Below are 6,000 nucleotides of genomic sequence, written 5' to 3'. Positions count from 1 at the left end.
AGCCCTGATATCCCGCAAGAGCGGTTTGCACAGGCAAGGAGTATCGCAGCATGCTGTCTAAGGAGATCAGGTCTACCTCTACGGTGATTCGTTGAGGCTCTGACCCTGCAACAGCAAGCACCCGATCCCTAGCCCAGCGAAGCGCTAAGGCAAGTAGCGTATCCCACTGAGGCAAAGCAACTTTAGGTGCAGCGACATAGCCAAACAACAATGCGGCTTGAACCTCCCCCTGATGCAGCTCAATGACAGCTCCCGCCGCCTGTAGTAGGAGATGCGCTTGGATGCCCCGTGTGGCATCCCGCCACCGTAAGGCACTGCGTTGTAGGCGTTCAAAGAAAACAGCTAACAACTGTCGGTGTTTTGCTGTCAGTCTTCGTGGAGCTGCCAGATCCGTGTCACCTTTTAGGAGATCTGTCAATTCACGCATTTCCTGCGGACTTAAGGGAGCAAACTGCCGCAACCACTGTATACCGCCCACCAGTGTTTGTAGCTGATGGAGGGAGGTCACAGTCGTTGTAGGTACTAAGAGCTTTTGTGGTTTTACTATGCGGGGAGAGAGCTCAGTACCCAAATATTTAAACGGTGGCACTGTCTGCGTCTTTTCTTCTCCTATTGCAAGGCCAAAACGGGCCAAAACCTGTCTGATTGTGGTCAACAGGGCCGGAGGCAGACAGGCACTTGCGAAGAGGAGGTCATCCATATAATGGATGATAACCACATCAGGATAACGCTCTCTCACCGGCTGCAAAGCAGCATGTACAAACATTTGACAAATAGTTGGGGAATTTTTCATGCCTTGTGGCAGCACCACCCATTCGAAGCGCTGAGCCGGCGTCTGGTTGTTCACGGCAGGAATGGTCATGGCAAACCGCTTCGTCTCTTCCGGATGTAGAGGAATGCTGAAAAAACAGTCTTTCAGGCCAATCACAAGACATTGCCAATCTTGGGGTAACATTGATGGAAGAGGTAAGCCTGGTTGCAACGCCCCCATTGCCTCCATGGTGGCATTGACCCCTCTCAAGTCGTGGAGAAGTCGCCACTTACCAGATTTCTTTCTTATGACGAATACCGGGCTGTTCCAGGAGCTAGTTGATGGTATTAAATGCCTCTGCTGCACTTCTCTTTGTACAAGGTCCCATAGGGCAGTCAATTTTTCCTGGGGTAGGGGCCACTGAGGAATCCACAGAGGGTCATCCGATCGCCATTGCAGACGCCAACAAGGGATGTCCCCAGCGGCCCCCACGAAAACCCTGCGGAGGACCAAGATGTATGACAGTGCCAGCACCGACCATGGCGTCCTTGCCCAAAAGGGTGATCGGTATGCTCAGAACATAAGGACGCAATGGGCCGGAGGTGCGTGACACCCCGCCATCCTCCCACCGCAGGGTGAGGGGCAGAGCACTATGATGAGCCACGGATTTTCCTCCCACGCCCCCCACCGTTACTGATCCCGTGTCCAAAGGCCAATCTCGGGGCCAGTCAGTAGTTGAGATGGTAGTCACGTCAGCCCCAGTGTCTACCAAGAAGGTGATCGTAGCTTGAGCAGGTTTGTGGTGTCGTGAACCTACCAGAGAAACCTGAACCTGTACCTTGGGTCGAGTAGTCATGTCAAATGTCAGTGCAATCAAGGGTAAGGGTTTTTTCTCTTGAGTCTCTGTATGCAGGGATGTAACTGCCACCCTCTGTCCATCGGTTTTTTGTGGTGGTATTTCATACCCCTGTTCAAGAGCCGTATGTCCCGCCACCCATGCCCTGGCCTCAACTTGATTGGTGAGGGGCCCTAGTGTAGAGGAGCCACCCCCCACCTGGGCTGCCTTTGTTGCTATTCTTGCTCGGGTTCGGGCCCCGCCCACGGGCCCGTCCATGCGGCTGCTTGTGGGGTCCAGGCGTTTTGCCGGGCAGGCGACCCCTTGTTCCGTCCGGCCCCCCCATTTCCCTGATCACCTCGGAACCTCTGCGGACACTCTCGTGCTCGATGAGGGCCTCCACACACCCAGCAAACGATGTTTCCTCGTCCTTTCTTCTTTGGGCACTCCTTTACTCGGTGACCTGCTTTTCCACAATTAAAACAAGTACCCCCCCCCCGCTGGAGCCAGTCAACTGCACTGCAAAAGCTTGCAAGGCCTCAGCTAGTGGTGCTGTTTCCTACGTGCGACCAAATTCGCACCCTCGCTGGATGATATCCCTCACACTAGCCGTAGCCAGGAGCGCTGCAAGAGCTTGCGTGTACGCCGCTAAGCAGTTTGTACGCAAGCAGTCTCGCACTAGCACTTCCTGTGCAGCTGCTGGGAAAGAGGACCCTGCTATTGCAGTTTGCACTCTGTCTGCGAAGTGGCCGAAAGTCTCATTTGAGCCTTGTCTTATATGGAGATAACTCGGTGTCCCTGAGAGCACAGGATTCATACGCTCAAAGGCTTGTTGCCCGAGCCCAGCTGCAGCAATCAGCACAGGAAGTGGCAACTCAACTTGATCTTGCGGAGCGAGCCAGGGTCCCGTGCCTAGCAACATATCTATGTGGGCCCCATAAATGGGATGGTCTGGCTCATCTCTCGCCTGCAATAGCAGCTTTTCCCCTTCCTCTCGCAGCATCTGCTCCCAGATGGGGACTTGAGCAGGAGTAAGGCAAGCACGAGCGCATTGTCGCCAATCAAATATTAATGGGCCGCCCATGGCGATGGTGTCCAACAGCAGTTGTGCAGAGGGTCCCATGATACGCCCTTCTGTCACAGCTTTCCGCAACTGCATTAAAAGCTTGTAATCAAGCGGATTCCAAGCACGGTTTCCCCCTGGTTGGATCAGCACTGGATATGCCGTTCGCGCTGGCCCCTCCTCAGGCTGCAGCGTGCAATCAGCAAGCACGCCCTCCCGTGCGGTGATCGTCCAGCGTTCTGCTGCTGCTCGCTTCCTGTCCTTATTCGGTGCCCCCTCTTTGCACACCAAGCGCTTCATTTCTTCTCGTAACTCCTCTACCTTTTCCTCAAGCCTTTTCTCTCTTCCCTCTTTCTCCTGTATTTCTTCCCTTGCTCGCTCTGGGAGCAGCGCCTTATCCTCTCGCCCTGCTATCGGTACCCCATATGGCGGGGGCACTGAAGAGGGGACTCGTCCCCTTGGCTCCGGAGCCGGTGCCCTCTGGAGGTGCCTCGGGAATCCGGACCAATCCCCCTTTTCCCAAACCCCAGTACGCCCCACCACCCTCTCTTCCCCACATCTGACACTCAGACGGCGCTGAAGGGCCAGAGGGGAGCGTGTGGAGCGGCACTGTAAATGGCTCCAGTAACGGCTCTCCGGCCCCCCTCCCGCCATCTTCTTCCCCGCCGCCATTTTCTTTTCCCTCCACGACTTTAGCTGGGACGCAAACCTTCTCACAATTTGTTCCCCCACCCTGTCCCTCCCCGCATTCTTGTCCGTTGCCCGCCTTCTCGCTCGGTCGTCCTGCAACCGAGTGGGTGCTGGGGAGCGGTGCCTGGCGCCCGGACCCACTAACCCCTTTGGGCACGGCTCCTGCTGGTCCTTTGTTAGAGGCTTGGGAAGGGACATTCCTGGGCGGTTCCAAGCCTCAGGCCGCAGCAAAGCACATGCCGCCTGCCACGCACCCCTGCAGTCTTTTGCTTTCTCCAGCATGGCCCGGAGGGAGCCTAATGCCGGCAGAAGACTGGAGAGAGCCTCTTTGTTCCCAACACAGGCTCTCTGGAATAGTTCCTCTGCTGTTTGTTCGAGGGCCCCCTTACTCACAAAGTGAGGAGCGGCCGCTATACCTGTCCGCACCATCCAACGGAAGAGCGGGTCCAGGTCCTTCTTATGCACAGGGCTCTCCACCTGCTGCCCCACGCCTTTCAGCATACTCACCACTTGCTCCATCAAAGCCATATCGAGCAGCTGAAACAGAGACGCCTTACTGCGCGCCTCCCTCACCAATGCAGGCCTGCCTTATCACGTCGGGGTCACCAATTGTCACCTCTCGATCGGCAGCACGGCTTAGGCGCCTGTCCGTCTGCGCAACTCCCTACGCAGGTACACAAGAGACGGACACATGGTGTCTAGCTCTGAATGCCAATTTACTGCTGCATCACAAAGCCTTATATACCCCCCGCTACTCGTACACCCGACCGCCCCCTGACCCTGTGATCCCTAGGTCCGCCCCATGGTGCTCGCAGGCACCTCCCACCCGCCTGGCCCTGTATCCCGCAGTCAGCATCGCTGCCACCACTTGCTCCTTGTTGCAGCCACCTTCTGCCCTGCACTCCAAGAGGTGGGGGAGCTTGTTGAGGGAGGTGGTCAAGCGGGGGACACTGGCAACATCGGGGACAGCGTCCTCAGCATTCCCCAGCCCCGCTGCCCCCACTCACTCCTTGAGGCAGCTGCCCTCCGCCACGTACTCAGAGAGGTCGAGGAGCTCAGCGAGGGCCTCGGCAGTCAAGCTGGCGACATTGGCAGTCAAGGCGGTGTCCTGGCTGTCCCCTCGCTGCGTCTCAACAGCTTGGTCCTGGGGGCAGTCGCCAACCACCACGTCCCCCGAGAAGTTGTGGTGCTCAGGAAGGAAAGCAGTGCTGGCGAGGCTGTTGGGGAAAAGCAGGACGTGAGAGACGGTGCCCTGGCTGTCCCCCAGCCCTGCCAGTGCCACTTGCTCCTGTGGGCAGCTGCACTCAGCCACATACTTGGAGAGGTCGGGGAGCTCCTTGAGGAAGGCGGTAAAGTCGGGGACATGAGGGATGGTGTCCTTGCTGTCCCCCAGGCCTGCCAGCACCACTCCTTCTTGATGGCAGCCGCCCTCCGCCCCGTACTGGGAGAGGTCGGGGAGCTCGTGGAGGAAAGCGGCCAAGCTGGGGCTGTCGGGGACACAGGGGCCAGTGTCCTCATTGTGCGCAGCGTGGGGTCGGCTGAGCGTGTTGTTGCTGGTGGCGTGCGCTGGCTGCTCCAGAAAGGGCTGGGTGAGAGCGGCTGGCCCCTTCTCGGGCACATGAGCAGGCTTGCCCGGAACTTCCAGCGTGCTCAGTGCTGCAGGAAAAGCAAACACAGCCGAGCCAGCCGCGGGGCGATGCAAGCTTTCCTCGGCTTGGCCACCCGCCTGCAGGCTCCGTCACCCCGCAAAGCTCACCCTGGGGCTTTGCTGTGGTTCTGCCAGTGGGCAGAGCGAGGACAGGCTGGCGTGGGCTGGTGGCAGGGACGCTGTTCTTGGTGGTCTCCCCGTCCTCACTGGAGGCCTGCGATGGCTTCTGGGTGCTGCCGGGCAGGGTGCGGAGCGCAGGGGGGCCCTGCACCCAATGCTGAGCTGCAGGGCAGCAGGGTGGCGGGGGCCCGTGGCAGGCAGCGATATGCAGCGGGCAGGAGCCTGTGGGGTAGAGGGGCTCCCCCTGCACCACAGCCCACAGCCCCAGCCCCGTCGGCTGGTGGGACACCAGTGTCCCCCTCACCACCTGCTGTTCCCAGCCATGGGCACGGGGACAGGAAGCAGGCATGGAGGGGAGCTGCACCACGGGAGGGAGCTGCCAGCTTTCGGGGAGCTGCTGCAACTTCCCCGCGGCCCCCAGGGGCCCTGGCACCCCGTGCCAGATGCTGGCCTGTGGCACCTGGTAGGTGACGGGGTGGACCTGGGCAGGCTTACAGGACCCCGGCAGCTCTGGAACAGAGGGCAGCACACAGGCGGGGACCGGCGGCGGCACGCCCGGAACCATGAAGCTCACACCGGGCACCTTGGGCGGCATCGACAGCTGGAGAGGGAGCTTCTCTGTGGGGGAAGCAAAGCGGGGCGATGGGGTGAGCTGTTGGCAGGTGGGTCCGACAGGGGATTACCTGGAGGGCAGGAGCCCCAGGAGGAGCTGGAGCCTGCTGCTGTACCTGCCATGGCAGCTGGTCAGAGTCAGGTTTCTGGCGGACAACCAGCCTGCATCCCTATGGCGAACACTGCGCCAGCACCTGCTTCAGCCAGCCTTGCCAGGGTTTGACTTTTCCTACCACAGCAACTCCCCAGCTCAAGGATTTCCTGTCCCGCTGATGATTTCC

Source organism: Chlamydotis macqueenii, chromosome 6 (assembly GCF_036417535.1).
Source record: "Chlamydotis macqueenii isolate bChlMac1 chromosome 6, bChlMac1.mat, whole genome shotgun sequence".
NCBI lineage: Eukaryota > Metazoa > Chordata > Aves > Otidiformes > Otididae > Chlamydotis > Chlamydotis macqueenii.
This window is presented reverse-complemented; position numbering follows the sequence as displayed.